Source organism: Fistularia commersonii, chromosome 6 (assembly GCF_037954325.1).
Source record: "Fistularia commersonii isolate RoL2024-O1a breed Wild chromosome 6, RoL_Fcom_v1.0, whole genome shotgun sequence".
NCBI classification, from domain to species: Eukaryota; Metazoa; Chordata; class Actinopteri; order Syngnathiformes; family Fistulariidae; genus Fistularia; species Fistularia commersonii.
This window is the reverse complement of record NC_141289.1, coordinates 7,269,784-7,293,782: the sequence shown is the minus strand read 5'-3', so window position 1 is coordinate 7,293,782 and position 23,999 is coordinate 7,269,784. Positions and strand designations below refer to the sequence as shown.

Below are 23,999 nucleotides of genomic sequence, written 5' to 3'. Positions count from 1 at the left end.
TCACTGGAGACCCTGCATTTCCCAAATGTGTGTATGAGAAAGTGAATGGTTGTATGTCTCTATATGACATGATGGGTGAATGAATGGCTATATAAGAATAAGAATAACTTTATCTATCCCGAAGGAAATTGTTGTGCCAGAAAAAAAAAAGAAAAATTCTTAACTAAATTGTTACTAAAGCAAGAAGAAGTAAATAGAATAATAAAAAAGAAGTAGCAAATTTAGGAAAAAGAGACGCTAAGGTGAGGAGAAACTCTGGCAGGCGCCCGAGACGGCGCCGGTAGTGTAATATATATATATATCTCCCCATGTGGATTGACTGGCGGCCGGTGAATGAATGAACAAACTTGTATTTTAGGTTACTTTAAGGTGGGATAATTCCAGCCTCCCCACAGCCTTGACTGCAGTATAAGAAATATAGACAATGAGTGAGTTAGTGAACACTAGCCTCCGATGCGGTTGACCAGAACTCACAGCCCGACCCCGTCCGACCACATGCTCATTTCCCGGGTCCTCAAAATAGCAGAAATTGATTTGGCCACGTGGTCCGAATTGGACGCCCCCTTGCTTGTATCAAGAAATTAGAGCTCCTCAAACTCGGCTGCAGAATAAAATATTGATTTTAGTCATTTGACAAAAAAAAAAAAAAAAAAAAAGGGAAGAATATTATAATAAATGGTTTGGGTCTACAAGCTTACATGCCAAAGACCACCCACAAGGCTCCCTTGTGGGTGGTCTGTTAGCAGACCCTGGAGTCTGTTAGCAGACCCTCAACTTGTCCTCGCGACAATCTCTATCAACAGTGGGCCATCAGCACCGCAGTGCCTCATCATGAAACTCATTTTCATTTGATTTAAAAAAAAAAAAAGAAAAAAAAAAGGAATGACTTTCCATTTCCTGGTGGCGTTAGACGGTGCAAGCGGCGGTGGCCATGATTTACCTTTGTTTCCATTCAATTTCCATTCCCATGTAACACAAACACAAACATGAGCCCAACATGATTTAATCAGCGGAAAATCTGAATATCGAACGGCCGGGTGTCGCCAGGTGCGTGCCGGTGTTAGACGCTGAATTGGAAATAAATTGAACCGGCGGGCTGCGGGAGCTTTACACACAACGCCATATTAATCAGGACAAACACTCGCGTAGGAGAGCGAACGTCTGCCCCTTTTAAAAGGCGGAATTTCCGTTTAAAATATCCCCCGCACCACCCCAGGTCTGAATCAAATCCAGAACGGCAACACTGTGTCACAACCCTTGTGGGCTCTTTCACTTCACTCTAACCGCACCTATTACAGCCATAATTAGACCTCATTGGATATTAACAGGAGAGAATCTTGTTGGAATAGAATTCATGCGACTGTGTCAGAAAATGTGAGGGAGAGAACGTGAAGACGGAGCAACTTGTCTTCTCTGCAGCCTCCGAGGGATGTGAGGTATAACGATATAGCAACACTTTGACCTTGACCGAGTTGGTTACCCAATTTGCGTGTACATCCAATAAAATTTCCCCATTGAAATGAACTGATAGGCTATGAATCGACCCACTCATTTTGTTACGTGTTTTTAAAGAAGACTGTAGATAATGAATATGCATATGATTATTATAGTTTTATGTAATTATAGGGTGCATTTAACTTGAAGACGGGACAAAGATGCCGAATTCATTTGGTGCTCTATCTTATTTAACGTACTGGCTACACACTTAATGCTAGAATGTGTTCTAGCTAAATGTAAGTTGCACACTTTACGGTTGAACTTCATTTAGCGACAGAGTAAACACCTCTCTTCCTTTTAAAATGATCAAACCGGCCCCGACCGGCTTTGAATGACTCCTCTGATGCCTCATCCGTTGACATTCCTGCCGTCTGCTGCACCAAATCCCTTTAAATGTCTACCGCCTTCTCACAGATGATGCTTTCCGTCACGTTATCTCGCTGATAACTTCTCCATCTCTTCACGGAGGAGTCCACAACACGCTCACCTCGCTCATGTATTTCCATGATCCTGTCGGAGTCGCCTCGTGGCGGGCGGTGCGTCCCACTGCCTAGACGCCGCTTCACAGATTCACAGACCGCGGTGGCCACATGGGTGTCAAATGCTCATCCCGCTTGCTCCTAATTCCGATCCGGGCTCCAATCACAAAGCAAAAAGTTCACTGAGCAACGGCTTCGGGTCTCAGAAAACTCCTAAGTTGATGCAGTCGGAAGTCAAGGTTCCACTGTGGATGGCGTGACCAGGTGAAATATCCACCGACATATCCGTCCTTTTTTTTTTTAATCCTTCCGCCAGCCTTCCTCTCCTACCTTCTCCTTTGCTTTCCTTGCCCCTTCCTCCCCCTTTGCCGTGTTTCTGGATATGCTTTGATAAACTTTGCTTTTAAAAGCACTTTGTTCCAAACAGATTTCACTACATGCACTTCCTGCCCCCGAACCCATTCATCACTTTCTCTCTAAGTCCACCTTCGTCCCTTCTCGGCCTCTTTCTTGTTGTTTTTTTATCTCTGTCTGTTCCTCTGAGAGTTCATCTTATCACACACACACTAACACACACACATACACACACACTGAAGAAGATTTTCGTCAGTGGTCCAGCACTTGCAGAAGGCAGAAATGCAAGTTTTAGCTGAGGGGCTAAAAGCATTCCGGCAACAGGAAACATCTATTTGGGCGGTGCTGACTGGACACATTAAACACAAGCGTAAAGCATACAAGTGACTCAAGCGGAGGCAAAAGACATTCAAATTTGCTTTGGAATGTTAAAAACGGACACTGAATGAGCTCCCCCGTGATTTGCCAGAAGACACCGCGTCCTCATCGGTCTGTTGACGAAATCTTTCGCCGATAGAAAAAGGCCGACCGAGCTCAACTCTCTAAGCCCAGAGGTTGAAGAAACCGGAGTTTCGCAGCACAGGCTGGAAAACATTTGATTCTATTAGTCAAGCCCGGGAGCAAGATTCAGAATACAGTCTCTGTCCAATATTCTGCAGACATTTGGATGATGTGGAGATTTAAAGCCTCCAGATTTCTAGTAAGTCAATTCATGGAATGAAGTAGGTCTTCTTAATCCTCCATTCTGGAGCCTTCCACTTTTTTCCCTCCAGGGCCGCTCTCTTTCGGGGTCCCCTCAGCCGGTCGCCTGCCTCCATCCAACCCTCTCCTCTCACACCAACTAACTTAGGGTTCGGGTCCTTTTTCTGTCCATCCATAAACCTCCTCTCCGATCTTCCTCCAGGCCTCCAGCCTGGCAACTCTGACCTCGAACACCCAGATCTTCACCATTCCTCCTCCGTCCACATCAAAACCATTTCAGACTGACTTTATCTCCGGAACACGTAACCTGTGTCTCCATCCTCTTGTCATACGTATTTAGAAAATATGTTTTAAACATAACCATCTTCCTTTGTGCTAATTTTCCTGATCAGAAACTAGAAGATTGGAATCAAAAAATGATAGCAGGAAAAGCATCTGCAGGATTACATGCGTAATTATGTTTCCTTCCACTGTCTGGGACCTCGAAGCTTTGTGTTTCTGAAAATACAAAGAGTGCATCCAACACCATCAACCGCTGCTCTTACCGCCGCTGACAGTTCTTCATAGGAAAAATCACAGCAGAACGATAAATAATCGATTTTCCTTTGGAAATCTTGTCATCAGCAATCACCTCCACGTCCATTTCGACGTTCCCGCACGCAAAACTTTCGGTTGCCTACAAGCCCAGACCTCACTTAAAAAACTCTGACAGCGAAATCGATTCCCCAATTACGTTGAACTGTGTTTTATCGCACCACTGAAATCACTCACGGCAAAAACTGTCACTCACCCATATGTTCCAATATGAAAGAACCCATTCTGAAATACTTCGGGAACCGCATCATTGTGGTTCCACAGCTCTTTTGGAGGGCGAATCATTAAACACCTCCTGGAGCCCCCGGGGAAAACCGGACCCTCTCGCAACGGAAGAATTTCAGGTAGTTGGCATGTATCTGAACCCCCAATGTTAAATCTCTTATGAATATTAACGCTATTATACTATCATTTCACCTATTAGCACGTAACATGGCTTGCCTTGAACATCTCCAGCACCTGTAACATCCTAATTTGTATTTGACATGATATGTATAAAGACCTTAAAACACTTTATAGCCTTGACTTTGACACTTGAAAGTTTTATTTGTATTTCTTACCAACCCCCCCCCCGTTTTTTTTTTTTTTTTTTTTTTACTGTTTATACAATTTCCTACTACTATTTATTATTGTTATGTTTTATTGAAACTCTGGCACAACAATTTCCTCTTCGGGATAAATAAAGTTGTTCTTATTCTTATTTCTTTTAATACTACCAGCCAGCTGGAATTGGCCGTACTAACTTGGTATCATCATCGTACATGCAGCAATCAGAGGAGACATGGAGTTTGTTTAGAATTAATTAAAATAACGGCATTTGGATGTTGGGGGTACATGGAATCTATCGTGGTGAATGCGAAGTACCATAAGTATTATATCCAAAGTATTACAGACTTTAGCTGTGCCTTCCCCTCTTATCAGAGTAAAAATTGAACAACAAAAAGAAAAGGCTCTTTCTTGACAACTTTTGTTTTACATTGAACTGTGTAGCCTATTTTTTGAACCAATTAGAATACTTTAGTTTCTGTTTCAAACTGTAAAAATTGATCGTCTTTATCTGGACTTGAGAGCTCAAAATGCATCGTCCTAGAATGAGGAGACAAGGTCAAACTATAAATAAAAGTGGGGGGGTTCACAAGGAAGCATCGGTCTATCTTGTCCCCTCGGGCACTCGGCGTCTAGCGGGATGAAACAGTGTCTCCGCTCCGGTTTCATTATATGTTCTGGAAAATTCCACCCGCCGCCCCGGTCTCCAGAAGAAAAAGTGAATTTATATGTATGTTTCAATCAGGTGACTAAATAAATATTAAGACAGGATCAATCAGGACAAATCCTGGGTTACTGCCTCCCTCTTATTTTACCGCCCAGATGATTTTGTTCCTGTCATATTCTGCGTTTAAATCTTCTTCTCATCCTTTGGGCTGCATCTGCAAGGTTCCTCTCAGCCGTTCACCTGCCTCCTTCAGATCCTCACCGTTGCCACCTGTGTACATGTCCAACCTCCAGATTTGTACCTCCGGCTACAAATGGAGATTTTTAAAAAGATGAGATACTTGAGGAATAGCCTTTTCACGAGGGAACACTTTCCACAGGCCCTAAAAACATCTACCTTTCGCACATTATGGAGCAATTCCTCGAACCGGCCGGTGATTCCAGGTCTCATTCGGCATCATCACCCAAATGAAAGACTCGGGCTTATACGGCCCTCTTTCCGCAATAGTTTATTGTCGGGAAGATGGAAAGCGCGTGACCAAAAGGCGGCGCCTGCAATCCCCCCGTCGCTACTCAGCCGGAACTCCTCCGAGCGAAACACACACCTCGAATACGGGGTGAAAAAAATGTTAAAAAAAAAAAAAAGCTTGGAAGCTATTCTGCATAGCCGTCTGCTTCGATCCACGAGGAAAGCCTCTCGAAAAAAAAAAAAAAACAAACGGTACGAGAGCTTTTCAACCCCCCGGCACCCCTGAACCCAGACCCCGACCCCCATCCACCTCCGTGGTTTGAACCGACCCGAGAACGGAGCCGTGACCGCAGAAAACAGGCAAATGTCCAACCGGTACGTTCTGCGCACCTGGAATTTTTTTACCCCTCTATCCCCAAATATGATGTGTTGGCAATGGAGAGGTGTGCTGTCGCGTTGCCGAGGGAGAGTTGTTTATTTTCGAGGGGGGGTTGAAATTTGAGATTTCCCTTCTATGTGATGTTTTAATAAAGACGACTTCAAGGTTGGCGGTGACACGCGTGGAGTCAACCCGAGAATCCGAGACGAGGGGCCGGAACAAATTCAAATGTGCCTCAAAAAAAAATAGAAAAACAAAAAAAAAAAAAAAATGAGGCAATACTTTGTAACCTAGCTAGCTCGCGGCAAAGGTTGCCACTCCTCGACAGAGATACGTGAGTGTTGCGCATGCAACTTTAAAAGCGACTCGCCTCAGAATATCATCAATTACAGGGAATGCATTGGGTGCTTCAGACAGTCGTCCAAAGCCCATTATTGATTGTACATCTCATATTTCTTTTTATTTGCGGATAGCCAGTCCTATTCGCTCGTGCGCGCACACACACACACACACACACTGCAGCCCTACAAACCAAACATTATGAAGTCGTGCAGTGTAAAATCGATTAGGTTCCCAAAAGAGTGCAAAATATGAGAGGCTGTATAAATGCAAAGGCAGTTTCCACTCTAAGCACCCATCCTCATATTCATCACCCTCCCCTCCAATACATGAATCATCTCAGCCATCTAATTGTGGACTGAAATGAATTGGAAAAGGGGGAGGAATGTGCTGAACGGGATCCAAAAGCCCCCGTTGCACGTCTTTTCCGGCGCTAATGGCCGGCAGGGAGAACTGTCAAAATTGGCTGAATCGAAGTGAGAAACCCATGACCTGCCTTCTAAGTTAGTCGTTCAGCGTTCAATTCGGGGCAAGGAGCTAACAGCACCTTAACGTCAACATCCTTCCAGAACATTTTCCAGTAGATCTGAAAATCAACGCTCTCCCGCGTTACGAGCGTACATCTACACATTTTATCACTCGATATAAAGTTACAGTTGAAAGGTTTGGTAAAGGACTATTTAAAGGGGGGCGGGGGTGACAAGCAAAATATAATTTATCGGAAAGCATGTGGTGAATTATTACCGCCATTAAACATATACATTTCGCGAAACCTTTTTCTTAATGAAATGGCTCGGTTATAATCTTTATGGCGCGCATTTTAATTAACGCCCGCAATTAAAACTCTGGGGCGCAGAATGGGGAGGGGTCCTCTGTCGAAGATCTTCAACTCAGAAAGTTGACCTCGAACACGCGACCAGTTCAAGCCCGTCATACGATTACATTTTACTGCAGATGATACATTTGATTCTTGACGTTCATTTTGTTTTCAGGGTGAAGGAGAGATTGAATAATTGTATGTTTCTATCACATGAAAGAGTGAATGGTTGTGTCACTATACGACATATGAATGAGAGGGCGATTTTATGTCTCCATATTCAGTGATCCCTCGCTATAACGCAGTTTACTTTTCACGGTTTTGCTACTTCACGGATTTGCATCGTGCATTGTGTTCTGCATTCTGATTGGCTAAAAAGTCACTCCGCTTCTTCTCTACCTGTGCGTCAATAACGTCGCAGTTTAATATGTACACCTACGTAAAACAGCTTGCCAAATTTAAATTGCGAACGTGCAAATTCTCTTGCAATTTGAGTTTCTCTAAAACCCAAAATGTTGACAAAACGCTCTGGACCGACAAAAGCACCTGCGGCAGGGCTCTAAAGGCAGCGGAAGATGCTATGTATCGCAGATAAAGTTAAACTTCTGGACATGCTAAGGGAAGGTAAAAGCTATGCGGCTGTAGGTCGGCATTACGGAATTAATGAATCTTCCGTTCGTTCCATAAAGAAGGAAAAAAAAACATAAGGATGACAGCAGCAATAAGTTTTAATATGGATGCAAAAAGGGTTGCAACTGTCTGCAACTGTACTTTGTATTTTTTTCATAATCATTTTTAATTTTCTCCCGTTTAATCCAGTTACTCGGGTCGCGTTGGGCGGTGCTAATCTCCGCAATTTGAAGCCTTCTGTTCACATTGATGATTAAAATTATTATTTGACAGTACAGTACAGAAGTTATTTGTTGAAAAAAATGTTTCTAAAGTACAGTACTTTTATTTGTAAAACAAATGATTGAGCCTGTAAAATGGTTTGTTCTTTCTTTTCAATTTACAATAGAGTATATAATTGTATAATAATTGTAAAAAAAAAATAAAGGTTTTTCATTCACGGATTTTGCCTATCACGGGTTCTTTTTGGAACGTAACCCCCACGAAAACAAGGGTATACTGTATTACGTCAATCAGAGGGTGAATGTCTGTACATGACGTTTAAATAAGTGAGTGAATGGCTGTATGTTTACATGACAAATGAATGAATGAATGTTGTACATCTCTATATGACATGTAAATATCAGGGTGAATGTATGTCTCCGTACGTGACCTTGTGATCGACCTGTCAAAGGGTAAATCCCGGCCCTCAACCAATGAGAGCAGAGATAGGCTCCAGCCGCTTCGTGACCCTGAGCGCAGGCTAAGCAGCAGAGAAATTGAATAAATGAATTATATATAAACCAAGCTTCGGTTCAAGCGAAGACTTTAATGGTCAGCTGTGAAACGCCGGTTATCCGACAGACCAACGCAAACAAGGCACAGAAGACGAAACATTTGTTGACATAAAAACCGATATAAAAGTGCTACAGGAGACTTGGATGAACGGCTGAATATAAACCTTCCCTGAATATAAAGGATTCATAAAAACGCACGGCGCAAGCCGTGAGCAGCATATGGCTGGCCCATCCATCAGTCTCTCTTAAAAGGCTTTATTTTTCCACCTCACACCCTGCTCTCCTAATTATCCCACTCGCTCTCACCTTCTCACAACCGCCGTCTGGCCATTCCACACACACACACACACACACACGTACATACAAAAAACGTGCTGGCGGATGTAGAGTGGGGGTTACCGCGAGCGTGCAATGTCACATAAACATTCTCACAGGATGACGGGTGGTGGTCGAAGGGGGGGGGTTGATTTATCAAGGGCTACGCGGCGCCACAATAAGCAAGCTGTCAATACAATCAATTCCTTCCAACAACACACACGTATGCAAACAGCGGTGAAGCTATTCAAGTCTCTATAGCTTGCATTGGTAGGCAAACACACACATGTGGACAGACGTGCGTCCGTCTGCTTTTCATTGCTCCATCCCAGCCGGTCGGACAATGGCGCGCCGATAAACAAGCGGAGTGAAAGCTTGTCCTCTCTACACCTCCATGCTCAATTTTCAGTTCGGTTCAGAACGCTACGGCGGCCTTCAAACTTTTGCAAACGGTCATGCGAGCTCTGAACTGTGTGTGTGTGTGTGTTTGTGTGTGTCTATGTGTCGAGGTCATCCCCCGTCTTGTTCTCGCCTCCAAAGTATTTCTCCATCTGCAGGGGATATCATACATCCACATCTGAAATTACTCAGCCGCGCTCGTCAACATAAACCCAACACATATACAGCCTCCCAACATACACACACACACATACACACACATTGTAGAGGTAGCTGGTGATAAGAATCGGGGGGAAAAGAAACACACACACACACCTTACACAGCGGCCACATATTATGGATTTTTCACTCTGCAAGCACAATTAGCCGTATCGTCATGATAAAGCACGTTGGTGGCACATCAAACACTCCTTGTGACCGAGTTCTCAACCAGCTAGTTTTCTTTTTTTAGTTTTTATTAGAGGATAGGTGTTTGAAATAAGAAGCTAAACGGGAAAGGCCAATTTCCCGAGTAATGACGCGTGATGGATTCGGCTGCAGCTCAGCGGCTTAGGACATCCCGGAACACTCTGCGTAACATTTAAGTGCGCATTTTGCGTGGCCGGAATATTAACCGAGGCCAAACATGCACCATTAAAAACAGCCTTTGCTGGATGCAGGAAAGGAAAACACGTCTGTCAAAGCAAGCGCTGAAATAGCCGGAAGAACTAGAGGTGGAGGTATGACCTGGAGAGGAGAGGGATGAAGGTTAGCTGCAGCGGGACAGAGAAAGGAGAGGAGGACGGTGAGGCTGCAGGGAGTGGAGATGAAGAAGGTGGAGGAACATTTGTGAGCAGGTTGGAGAAGAGAGTCAGCTGGAGAAGACGAGAAAGACCAGAGAAGAAGTTTATGGATGGAATCATGGTGGTGTGAGATAAGAGATAGAGGTAGTAGATCCCTGACAGGAGCAGCCCAAAGGCTTATTCCAGGAGTTTGCCAGAAAAAAAAAAGATTTTTCGCCACCAACTTCTCATGTCCTCCTCTCTCAATGCTCGCTCAGCCATGGCGAGGTCTCCTGGGACTCGACAGGGGCGTATTTGGCCAGAAGTACCTGCCGGTGACCCGACAAGAATCACGCACCGCGCCTTAATGCACGGCGGGAAAACACAGCCGCGTTTTAACAACCTCCGCCTTTCCGTCCGAGTTCGCCGCCACCGAGGAGGAGACGGCCGGGAGGCTACGCGGGGAAGCAAACGGTAAAACAGAAGAAGGGAAACGCGTGGAAGGAGAGGTGACGAGAAGAGGGGAAGAAGAAGGAGGTGGAGATTATGTCTGTCCTTGTCCAAAGAGGATAATGAGGTGAGCAGAGCTGATCTGACCCAGCGTGTCAAATCCCAGCTTGCACCTGGTGCCTGGGAAGTGCACAAAGACACAAACACAAACACATACTTGGCATGACACACTTGTGTGGATTAGCATGTAATGCTTCGGCTCTCAGAGAGAGAGAACATTCAAAATGCCTCTAAACATCGCCGAGCTCAGGGGTCGGAGTGACGTCAAGGTGGAAGGCGTTCTCCGCGGGGAAGGCGCTGGCATGAGGTAACACACTGTCCTGCCCCAACAACTCCCGGGTCGGATAATAAATCTGCAGATTGCTAATCACGTGCGTAATCCGAGAACAACCTGTGGATTTTGTTTAGTTTTTTTTCCGTGGACACATCACTGTGCAATCCGAGGGGTAATCCGCGTCGGCGGCTGAGATGTGGAGCGCAGAGCGGTTGTGCTCGGCTCTTCATCTGAGCATCAACGCAATGCAGAGAAGTGTGAAGAGAGGAAAAAAAAGGAGTGGAATGTGGGTCAGTAAACCGCCCCGTTAACCTCACTTAGCACATCAACAATGATTCACGGAGAGAAAAAAAAAATGGTCTCCGGGGCAACTGATTATTATACAGTACTCGGGACTCGCAAGATTCAGTCACAACCACGTGCACCTCCGGCCAAGCGACAAACAAACACACACACACAAACACAGTGGAGTTCAAATGGAGCCTTTATAAGATCACTTTCTTGGCTGCCAAAAAACAAATTTTATTTTTGTGACGCCGAATCCCAACCCAGATGATCCAGATCTGGACCGCCACTTTTCGAGATCATCTGCAGGAACCCAACATCCCCCAGAGAGAAAGGAGACAGCGGTTCTGCAGGAACCCCGGATAGATCCCGGCTCGATGCGGGAAGCCGTCCGCCTCGACCGGTTCAATTGGACAGGAAGGTTTTTTTCAAACAAATGTTCATTGCAGGTGAATACACGCACAAACACCGCCCGCTTGTGGAATGTTGGGGAAATTGTCCATTTCGCTCCTGAGAGCAATCTTAAGTTGTCTCTTAATAACCAGTAAAAGTGATTTGCCCACCGGGGGCCCCCTTCCATATGGCGATATAAAGTGTTTAAATTCAAGGGGTTCCACTTGAGGTGCACAGCGCCGACGCCTAAAGGAGGAGGGGAGTCATTCGTATGAGTTAAACGGGGGGATTAAGAGGACAGCCTACAAAGCGGGTCTTTTTCTTTGCGGGCTATTTGTCTTGGATTGCGAGCGACGCTGCCTCGATCGTGCCACCGTTGAGGTGGCGTATCGTACACGCCATGTCGTCTTCAGTGTGTCCACCATGATGATTGTTGTGTATTTATTAAACTGAAAAACAGGTGGCTAGAAGGAGAGAGAGAGCCTACATTGCATAATTTCTTTGCCGCCTGAAGGGTTTAGGGAGGTTTGTCAATCTTCAACGCAATTTCTATCTTCCCCTCGGGTTAAATGCTCGCCAATGTCTGCCGCAGGCATGCCTGCTGCCTCCGGGGGAAGATTTACAGTCGTCGAGAGCTGCCCTTCCTGCTCCGCTAATGTAAAGCTTCCAGGAGGCAACAATGGCTTCATTTGAAGAGATGGCTTGAAAGCTCCCAGCGAGCCCATCCTGTCTGAGACTCACATACTCGCTATGGAAGGCCGGCGAGAAGGCGAGCTATCAAACATCCCGGCGTCTCACAAGAACAGTGCGTGAGGATCATATCAAAAAACCCCTGAGTCCAGTTTAGGAGAAAAGTGCATTCGGCAAACATGCGAGGGAAGTTCCTTCTCTTTTTTTTGCTTCAAAAGCATATTTAGGACACATACTGGAGGTAAAGTATGAAGTTGTTCTGTTGATACTCTGTAAACTTATATAATGCTTTCATCACCTTGCGATTTCGAAGTGCTTTCACACTGGATCACATTCAGCCATTCACGCGCTGGCGGAGCCGCCACACCAGGTGACGGCACAGGGAGCAGCTGAGGGGTTCGGTGTTCTGCTCACAGACACTTCGGCACCTCTGGATAGGAGGGATAGCCACCGAGGTTAATTTTTTTTTTTTTTTTCCATGTGTTCATTCATTCATCATTTACTCACTAAACCTGCCCTCGGGGTCTCGGTGGGTGCTCATTGGGCGAGATACGGGGTTCACCCTGGACCGCTCCATCGTGGGGCCACATGTATAGACACACAACCATTCACTCTCGTATTCACACGCCATATAGAAACATGCAACGGTAGAGTGGTCACTTCTGACTCCCGACTTCGGATCTTCGGTGACTGAATTGCACTTTTTGTAAGTCGCTTTGGATAAAAGCGTCTGGCAAATGACTGTAATGTAAATGTAATGTATAGAAATACATTCAGTCTCGCATTCACACACCATAAAAAGGTGAACAATTACCATATAGATGCGTACAACCACTCATCCTCTCATTCCCAAGTTACATAGAGAAATCCATTAACCTTCTCATTCACACATTTGGACAACATAGGGTCTCCAGTGAACCTCCGGCATTTGTTTGGACTGTGTGTGGCGCTAGAGGAAACCCCCAGCCGTGCATGGGGAGCACATGGAGACGCCGCACAGAAAGCTCCCCTATGGGAATCCAAGTGACCTTCTTGTTGTAACATTATATGTTGTTTAGCCTACATATTCAAAAAAGTATGAATATTGTCATGTTGTCTGCTTCACCCGAGATAGCAGCACTCCAACAAGACTCCAGGCCGCCACAACAGCAGGCTCACAGACCTGCCGGGCCCGCCAGATCCTCATATTCAAGAAAACCAACATCAGCGTACGTCTTTCTGTGAAAGTGTCTTTGTCAATAAACATCTGGTAAATGTACCGGCCCTCGGATCCAGGTGTTTAATTGGGTTCGAAAGGACTCTTGATGTGTGTCCTGCAAGGGACGTCTCGACACGTTCCTACTGTCGGCGTCGAATCGTAGCTTTCTCATTGGCTCAATGTGGAATCTCATTAAAAAAACGCTCTATGATAGGGGTGTCAAACTCATCTGATCCAGAGCTCACATACGGACGAATTTGATGTCAAGGGGGCCGGACCAGTAAAATCATTCCCTAGAAGTAACACTAAGTCCAAATTTTTCCATTGTTTTAGTGTTAAGGAGGTAAACAGGTACATTTTAAAAATCTTTACATGTAATGAACTGTTCCTCTAAAAAATACAATGCAATGACAAATTGATATTAAAAATAAATATTAAAAAATGAATTGATGAAACTGCACTTTAAAAATATTGTTGAGTTAAAAGAGAAAATCTTGTCATTGTGGGAAAAATTGCCACTGGAATTTATTAGAAAATTGATTGGTAGCATGTATAAGAAGAGCTAATGGTGGCTATTCTGCTTATTAAATCAGTATTTTTGATATATAATTTTTGATGTATTTATTTTTGATGTATAATTTACAAGGCTAATGGTGGCTGCTCTGGTTATTAATTTTTTTTTTGATTTGACCTTATTTTTGCTATAACTTTTGTGTTTTTTTTTTTAGAAATAAGAAAAGATCATTTTAACAAGGTCAGTAGACATTTTTTCACCAATAAATCATTTTGCTTTTTTAGAATAAAAAAAAACACATTGCAAAGTTACTTTTTCATATTTTCCTCGCGCATTTCTTTTTCTAAACCCACTGTATAAAAACCCCCAGATGAACTTGAGAAAAAACGCGCGGGCCACACCAGCACAAAGATGTGCTCTCAGGCAGGAGGCCACAAAATATTGTTCCAAGGGCCGCAACTGGCCCTTGAGTCTAAGAACCCTGCTCTCTAAGAAATAGTTTATAACTGCCATTCATTGCGCACAGTTCTTCTGTAATCCCCAACCCTTTTATCGCCGTGGACCGGTCAACGCTTGACAATTTTACAGCGGACCGGGGGGGATTTACATGTAGATTGTTTATATTGCAACTATGATAATAAACGGGAATCCGCTGTGTACTCGTACGCAACTTTATTAGCGGCTTCCTCGTAACATTGCGGCAGCAACATAACATGAGTATAATGAAAGGCTTCAGAGCGGCTCGGTCGGTGGGAATCACCTGTTACGATAAGTCCACATTTCAAGTAGAACGCCTGGTATGTCTGTTAAAATCTTTCTTTTTCTGAGAAATTGTAGGCTCTTCTTCTGTCTCTTCACTAAACCTTTTCCCATTCAAAAAGAAAATTTCCGTCCGACGTCTGTCTTTTACCCATTTTGCTAGCTTGTGGGTTAAATTTTTGGCGCTCAAGTGTAAAAGATTGTTAAGACTCAAATAATAAATCCAATGGATAGAATTGATGATTTCTTTAGCGGCCCGGTACCAAATGATCTACGGACCGGTACCGGTCTGTGACCCGGGGGTTGGGGACCACTGCTCTAATTCACACTTAGAGACACACAATCATTCACCATTCATGCATCTGGTTAATGTACGGCCTCCATGCAAACTCCTGCATGCACGTGACTGTGGGAGGAACCCGGAAAACCAAGAAGAACTCCATGCAGACCCATTGAGAGCATGGAGACTCCCTACAGGAAGGCCTCCTGTGGGAATCCAACCAGGGATATTCTGCTGTGAGTAGGAAGCCCCCAGATGCTGCGCCGCCTAATGTTAAGACATAAATAGCTAAAGCAAACTGTTGTCAGCGGGCCGTGGGATGTCACACATCAGGTGTGGTGAACAGAAAGGACGTCATAACCCAGACAGCCAGAAGAAAACTTTATAATCTTGAATGACTTCATGTGAATTCTTGCCCAATTCTTCTCGTCGTGGCATCTGAACTTGAATTTCTTCACTTGAAGAAGAGAATTTTGACAAGAATTCACCATGACCCGGATGACTGAGAACCTCAACGGTCAAAACTTTATAAGATTCTTCTGCGGACTCGCTTCTGCTCTGACAGAAGATGGTTTTAAGGCTCATCAGCATCCAGTGCTGTTACTCATACAGTCGTCTGCGGTCTAAGGGCTGTAAAAGTGATACGCCGATACTTTATGATGTTTATCACGCAGTAAAACCACCGTGTTCCAGTGGGGACTCATACCACGGCTCCAGCTCCATGGGGACACTATAAACCCATCAAGATTATATTTAAGTTACTGGGATGCACTTTTTGGGTTTACAGCGTTTTTGTTGACCCCGATGGGTTCGAATTGGAGACGCGGCATTCTGTTTATGCAGCAGCCGCCGCCTCCGCCGACAGGGCCTGCTACTCCTACAGGAGTTTCCCCGTTCTGCCAATATCCTGAGTTTATGGAGACAGAGGCGGTCCTGGAGCTAATTTTATCCACAATTTTTTACAATGAGGTTCTCGCAACGGGCTCCTGTGCTTGGTCTGTAAAAAAAAAAAAAAAAAAGGAGAAAAAGGTTGCTGTGTCCGTCATACTAGTGAGTCAATCCAGGAGCCCCCATTTAGAATAACAATGTACAATATGTGTATACAAATACAAAAGTATATAATATACTTGCGTATGCATGTATATCATATGTAGATAAGATGAGGTATGAATTATTGTGTTGGGATTGGAGGCCTGTTTTTGAAGAGTTTACCAGATCCGCACAACCTTAATTGTAAATAAATGACTAAAATGAAAAATAAATTAAAGATCACTACATGTACATAACTTCAATGAAAAGATAAATACGAATAAATAAATGAATTAAAAATTCTTAAAATGTGTGCTGGAATGAAGAGGTATAAGAAAGAAGTGACGCTACTAATTGCGCGCGCGCGCGCGCACACACACACACACACACACACTCTCTGGATGGTCCCTCTCCCTCTCAATTCAATTACACTTTACAGGGGCGGAGGCGAAAAGGGGTTCAGGCTGCCAATAAACCGATAGAGAATCAATTTGTGTCTTATCACGGCGTTTAACGGAGGACTCGCGGAGATTCGTGCACGCCCGTGCACGACCACGCTCAGAGCCCGGGAAAGCCACCGCGTCAGGTGGAGTTCAACCCCAGACCACCCGCAAAAAAAAAAAAAAAATCAAACTCCACGCTGGACGAAGCGGCTGCGTGGGAAAAGGTGGGTCAGAAACACGCAAACGCACGCACAAAGTGCGTGTCGTCGCGGGAGGACGCGGTCGTTAAAAGTGGCGTCTTACCTGACAGCGTGCCATTCTAGCTGCCGGGCACCCGAGCCGAGCCGAGCCGAGCCGAACTGAGCCGAGCCGAACTGAGCCGAGCCGAGCCGGAGCTCCGCGCGGCCTCACAGGTGCACGGAGGGGTTCCTCCGCCCGGGACCGCGCGTAAACACACTTTTAGGATTATTCCAGTCCGATCAGGCGTGGAGCGCCTCTCCTCCTCCCTCCGGTCAGGTCCCGGTCTTCCGGTGCGGTCGGAGCGGCGGAGGTTCTTCCCGCCTCCTGCTCACCGGCGGAGAAGCTCTGACCGTCTGCTCTCCTCCGTGGAACCAGCTGGGTCTCTCTCTCTCTCTCTCTCTCTCTCTCTCTCTCTCTCTCTCTCACTGTCTCACTCCCTCTCTCTCTCTCTCTCTCACGTTCTCCCCCATTGACTCCCTCTCTCTCACCCACCTTCCACTGATCCCCCCCCCCTTTCTCTTTCAAAGCCTAAAATATAAAAAGATTAAAAAAAAAAGCCCCAATGACCCCCCTGTTCATCCCAGATGTTCCATCAGAACCTGGTGCTGGAATTACAGGAGTTTTCAATCACCTAGAGTTTTTTTGTTTTTTCTTGTGTTTTTTTTTTTTTCTTTTAAGTGAACTCAGAGGAGTCCAGCGTGAACATCTGAAAGAAGCTGTTGCAGGTGTTTTGTCAGACTGTTGCAGCAAGTGGCCTCTTCCGTGCATGTCTGGACCGCCGCTGAGGAGTGCGGGCCCCGCGGGACTTCCGTCGGAGGTGAGCCGCCGATCACGGTGCAATCCGGAGCATCCGCAGCTCAGCAACACCTCCGGGGAGACACACCTCACACAACACGATATACTATGCACCTGCGCACTTTACACTACATCCTGTATACACCTATGGACCGTACACAGCACACTGTGCAACCTATACACCTTACACTACACACTGCACACATATAAACCTCACACAACACTACACGCTGTACACCGAAACACCTTACACAACACTACACACCTAGGCACCTTACACTACACAATTCGTGCTTTACACGACACTATACACTGTGCACCTATGGACCTTACACTCTACACTGTAACACCAAACAATATACACATATAAACCTTACACACCGCTCCAAACTTTGCACCTGTGCGTCTTACAGTACGCAATACACACTGCACACCTATACACTTTACACTGCACTACGCACCTAATCACCCAACACCACACACCGCACACATATGGTCTTTACACACCATGTCATTACACTACACACTGCACCTCACACTACACACTGTACACACTGATGTACACAACACACCACACACCTTACTCTGTACCATACACGAATACACATTACACTACGAAATATGTGCCCCTTACACTCCACACCCTATACATTGTATTATCAATGCCAATCTCTTGCTCTCTCTCTTTCTCCCCCGGCCGGCGGAGGCAGTTGGCCGCCATTGCGCTGAGATCTGCCTGCCATTTCCGCACCGGTAGAAGGCAGCGTTTCCTTGCCACTTTTGCCAAGTGCATGCTCGAGAAGGAGCCCGATTTCTGTAGATAATTTTGAAAATGTCACCCAGACCTGCTTTACATGGAAAGTCTCATCAGACAACACTTTTATGGCAATTAACTTGACAACATACACCTCTGCACTACATATTGTACATGTATGCGCCTTAAAACCCCCAGTTGTGTACCTATTTATTTGTGTTGGACTCCACTAGTAGTTGCTGCACTCTGCTTCATTTCAGTTATTTACTGGATGTCGGTGGATTCTGCTGCAGCTGCGAAACAACCCCTTGGAGCCGAATAGAGTACCTGCCTTAAACACACCGTCGGAGAAAACTGGAAACCGCTGCAGATTCACAAGTGACCGGTTGACACCGGCTGTCTGACATACATCCGCATGCGGGTTTTTATGGCATACAAACAGTCGCAAGGCTGTCGGAAATGTGTCGGAAAAAGTCACTAGCAAAAAAACTTAAAAAGTGAGCGTGTTGATTTGTGTCTGAGCGGCGCCAACACGTCTGCCCAAATGCGGTAACGGTAGCAGGAACAGCTGGTCTCCAAGCCGGGGAGCTTGGAAGGAGAAGCAACCGAACATGATCAATATGCTGCTTCACTGCTAAATATTCACTCTAGGGAAGGGCTCCCTCCACACTGCTCCATTATTATGTTATGAGCATATTATTGGATAATTTGTAGACGTCTATGACACGTGGGGGGACGGGGGTGTATATTGCAGCTGACGAAGATTGTATCCTCCCTTGCAGCGCCGCAGGCTCGCCGTTTGTCTCTTGATTAACAGATCTGTTTGTGCGTCACTTTAGAGACCAAATCAAACAAAGCCAGAGCTCCAGACTTCCTTTGCGCACCACGTGAAGCATTTAAAGCACCCAAGAGGAGGGCGGGGCCGGAATGAGTCACCCCCACCCCACCCCACCCCAAAATACTAGCCTAGCAAACGCAGGTGTCACTGAGATGCAACAGGTAATTTGGACATTAATTGGATATTGATATTACCGAGTAAGCCAAGATCCAGTTTCAGGTTTGATTGAAATCGGGGCACCTGCGATCAATGTGACATGAGAAATATTCATTGAACACCATTTATTGGGGGGAATCTTGATTTTTGCTTTTGTTGGTACATCACCCGGGAACTGGGTGAGGAGGTGATGGTTTCCACTTACACTTAGCGCTTGGCGACAGTGGCGCTAAGCATACAAGTGGGAGCAACTGAGTGGTTCAGTGAGTTGGTCAAGGACTTGTGGACTTGTGGACAGAAGGAACTAGAAACTACCTGATCGGAGGGACGACGGCTCGACCAACTGAGCCGGAGTCTCACACACAAAACCGAGTCGAGATATTGTGATATTAGTTTAATCCTTTGTCCCTTAAGACAATGTCCTATTAAACAAAAACTTTGAGATTGAGGATTGTTTTTCCCCTCGAAATTGAGAACTGAAGCTCATCTGGAGTGCATGAGAGCCCTTCTGAGCAACAAGAGGGCTTTCAGGGCTGAAAATGGGGAGTCGACGGGGGGGAGGTGAGAGCCAGCGACACCTAAATCTGAAGATCAGAGAGGCCAAGGAGGAATACAGGATGAAACTGAGTGGGAACTCCAGCAGAACAACACCAGAGAGGTCTGGAGAGGTGTGAGGACCAGCACTGGTCTTAGGTCTGCGGGAAAAAGAGGAATTGAAGGCAGCAAGGAATGGGCCAATGAACTTAATCTTTTCTTTAATAGATTCGATTCCACAGCCTCCACATCCCCAGCAGATAGCCCAATCATCACCTCTGCTTCCTGCCAACAACCATCACCTCCTCCACCCACTCCCTCTTCCCCTCCTTACAGCCTCCCATCTTCCGCTGAGGGTGACTCGCATTAACAGAACTCCCCAACTTCCCAGTGGCTCTACACCTTCCCTTCCCGTGCTCACAACCTTCACTTCGGCCTCCACAAGGAACATCGGCCCTCCATGGAACCCTACTTGAACCCACTTCAGTTCGCCTTCCAGCCCCGACTTGTGAGAGTCTCGTTTTCATCTGTCCGGCTCTACTGAGTGAGAAGGTGACAGCGATGAAGGTGGACTCCCCTCCCGTGTCCTAGGCTACTCACTACCTGACTGGCAGACCGTAGAATGTGCGCCTGCGGCACTGTGTGTCAGAGAGAGTGGTCAGCAACACTGGGGCCTCACAGGGGACTGTTCCCTCTGTCTTTCTCTTCACCCTCTCCACCACGGACTTCAGCTACTGTACAAAGTCTTGTCATCTCCAGAAGTTGGTTGAGGTTGAGTACAGCGCTGCTCTAGACAACTTTGTCACGTGGTGCGAGCTGAGCCATCTACAGCTCACAATGTGGCAAAGACGAAGGAACTTGCGGTGGACTCTAGATGGACCAAGGGGCCAGTGACTCCTGTCTTCATCAAGGGGGTCATTGTTGTAGACTACAAGTATCCGGGGATGTCATTGATAACAAACTGGACTGTCACGCCCTGTACAAGAAAGGTCAGAGCTGCTCGATCTGGTGAGGCGACTGAGGTCCTTTAACGACTGCAGGGCTTAAAATGCTTAAATGCTTAAAATGTTCTATGAGTCTGTGGTAGCCAATGCTATCTTCCATGCTGTGGTGTGGTGGGGCAACAGGCTGAGGATAGCAGATGCCAATAGACTGACCAGGCTGATCAGCAAGGCCAGTGATCTTGTGAGAGGGAAGCTGGACTCCCTGACGGCGGTCTCAGATCGGAAAATGCTTCACGAAGTGAAGGTCATCCTGGACACTGTGACCAACCCACTCCACAATGTGCTGGTCAGGTACAGGTATTCTTTCAGCTCCAGACTGATCCAACCAGGATGCACCACCGGGCGCAGCCATCAGGTTGTAAAACTCCTTACTCTGTCTTCTGTGCAGTAAATGTTTTACTGTACAACAACCCCTACTTTTACACAAAATTTTTACATGTAATCATATACTTTGACTTGTAAATCCATGGGTCTATATGTTACATGTATTTTTACATACCTTTAACGTTATTTTTAATTTATTTTGATCTCTACAGTTCTTTTTATTTTATTTTTATTATTCATGATTGAGATTGATGTTATTTTTATATAAAGTGTTATTCTGATTCTTCCCCACTTGACTCTCACAGGAGCTGCTTTCAACGTAAAGCATGAGGTATTCTGATTCTGATCAGCAATGGACAGCATTCATTCATTCATTCATTCATTCATTCATTTTTCGAAATAATAATTGCGCCAAGCCCAGCTGTCATTGGGCGAGAGGGCTGGGTTCATCCTGGATCGGTCGCCATGGAGACATGCATATAACCATTCACTCTCTCGTTTGCACAACATATACAAGACTGTCTCAGAAAATTAGAATATTGTGATAGAGTTCTTTATCTTCTGTAATGCAATTAAAAAAACAAAAATTACTCTTTCGTGATATTCTAATATTTAGAGATAGGATTTTTGAGTTTTCTTCAGCCATAATCAGCAATATTAAAATAGTAAAAGGCTTGCAATATTTTAGTTGATTTGTAATGAATTCAGAATGTATGACATTTTTGTTTTTGTAATTGCATTACAGAAGATAAAGAACTTTATCACAATATTCTAATTTTCTGAGACAGTCCAGTAGAGACACACAATCATTCATCCACTCATTCCCACATCATATTGAGACGTACAACATTCGCTCTCTCACTTCCACATCACATAGACATACAACCATTCTCCTCTCGTGGAATGGAAATGCCCGGTTTGAAGCTTAAGGGTCAAAACACGGCTAACACTACATGTAGCTCAAATACACGTACTGCATACGGCATCAAATGAGGCAAGTATTTCAAGTTAAAAGTACGAGTATTTCAAATATCCTGCCAGGGTACAAGTACTGGAATAAATGTGCTTCAGCGCGGTCGGAGGCCGGAAAAAAGAAAAAGGTACCCTTTGAAAAATAGACTTAATAATAGATGGAGACAGCACCAGAGAGTGGACGCACATCAACTTTGTTCTAGTCTCAAGCAAACGGCATCGCCTTATGCCCAGTGCTATCATCTCCAGAACATGGAGAACCATCCAATTTTACCTCCTTGAGACACCAGAACTAATTTTTTCTACATCTTTGTGCTTCATCGCACGGATTACGGCCATCTTTTGGACCGAATTCCCAATCAGAAACCATTTTGGGCAGAAAACATGGCGGACACCGGCCCATCGTCCTGACTGATGAGGCATTAACTGTAATGAAAAACCCAAATTGTATCAAGTTTGCCTCAATCCGTCGGAAGGCAAGCCTGGCTCCGAGCCGGCTTTTGTCTCATGATGGATGACGTTCATTTCTTTCTTTCCAAAAGTGCGCGTGACTACATTATCGCGAGCGTTGTGTCCTGTAAACAACAGCCGTCACGGCTTTAGTAGCCATCAGCGGCTGGTCTCGCTTACTCGTTCACGGTACCTTTGAGGGAGTGGGCGTGCACGTTTTTCAAAGATTAATGTCGCATTGAGAAATCCGAGTGCTTTATTTGTTTAAAAACAGGCGAACAAATTGTACTCAGACAAATGCGAGGCGTCTCCAAGCATACCGTGTCTGAAGTAATGATGAATGCCGTTGCTGTTTATCTATTAAGTTTTAGCCACATCGTTGAGAGGCCCTGCAGCACACAGCGCTCGCTAAACATTCATCAACCGCTGCGGCCGAGACACATTGCTGCAAATTCTTGTTTGATTTTTCCAAATATCTAAGTGAGATAAAAACTTAAACGGAGGACAATTACTGGGAGTGCGGATGCGCGCCATGGTGACCGATCTCGGCTCAACGACGCAAAGTGTACTTTCCTCTTCATGAATAGAATTTCAGCTCATTTTCTGGGTCATCATCCGTGGCACGCATAATTGGCTGAAGGGCTGAGAGCGAAGCGAGTGCATACAGCTTCCTGGAAGAGCAAACGGGTGGAGATCACTGTCACGGAACTTGCCAACGCTAAGAGCTGCTAACAAAGCATTTCAAGATGGTGTTGCTGTTATGAGATGGGACTGATGACACCTTGTAGTCCACTTCAGATGCAACAACATAATCTATATAATATTGATTCTGATGTTCAACAGCCTTTTGTTCCGACTCACTCTGAGGAACCATCACCTTCGGCTTCTCGGAGTCAATTCTGGTTACTTTAGATTGAAAAGGAGTTTTTGTGAACTGACGTGGTTTACAGTGATCCCTCGCTTTCACGCGGTTTACTTTTCACGGTTTCGCTACATCATGGATTTGCATCGTGCATTGTGTTCTGCATTCTGATTGGCTAATAAGTCACTCTGCTTCTTCTCTACCTGTACGTCAATAACGTTGCAGTTTAATATGTACACATACGTAAAACAGCTTGGCAAATTTACATTACGTACGTGCAAATTCTCTTGCAATTTCGAGTTTCTCTAAAACCCATAATGTTGACAAAACGCTCTGGACCGAGCGGTCGCGGTGGGCGGTGCTAATCACCGCAATTTGAAGCCTTCTGTTCACATTGATGATTAAATTATTATTTGACAGTACAGTACAGAAGTTATTTGTTGAAAAAAAGGTTTCTAAAGTACAGTACTTTTATTTGTGAAACAAATGATTGAGCCTGTAAAATGGTTTGTTCTTTCTTTTCAATGTATAATAGAGTATTTAATTGTATAATAATTTGAAAAAAAAAAATAAAGGTTTCTACTTCACGGATTTTGCCTATCACGGGTTCTTTTTGGAACGTAACCCCCGCGAAAAACGAGGGTATACTGGACCTCATCACCGTTGTCATGATAGTACAATCCTAGTTGTGATTCCCGTTGGGGGAGAAAAACAATTTGAGCCTCTTGAAGATACCACATTTCAGTCATTCATCCATTCATTCATTCGTTATCGATACCGCTTATCCTGCACTCAAGGACGCCAGAATCTGATCCAATCCCAACTGTCATTGGGTGAAAGGCAACAGGGTACACACTTCAGGAACCCTAATAGGAATATGAATGACTATGAATAGAATATTTTAAGATACTGGTTCATGTATCATCTTTGAAAGTACATTTCCTTCACTGGTCTTGTGATTTTCCAAAGCAC

At 45.1% G+C, this 23,999-nt stretch overlaps 1 protein-coding gene and 1 long non-coding RNA gene across 14 annotated transcripts in view; both read right to left on the bottom strand.

Moving 5' to 3' along the window:
- Positions 1–23,999, bottom strand: part of dmd (dystrophin) — a 356,433-nt gene that overhangs the window by 294,530 nt on the left and 37,904 nt on the right. The window lies entirely within an intron of this gene.
- Positions 14,665–16,693, bottom strand: LOC147233268 (uncharacterized). Its single transcript, XR_015106260.1, has 2 exons — positions 16,402–16,693; positions 14,665–15,623 (listed from the first exon to the last, which is right to left on the bottom strand). It is a non-coding gene; the product is annotated as an uncharacterized LOC147233268 (long non-coding RNA).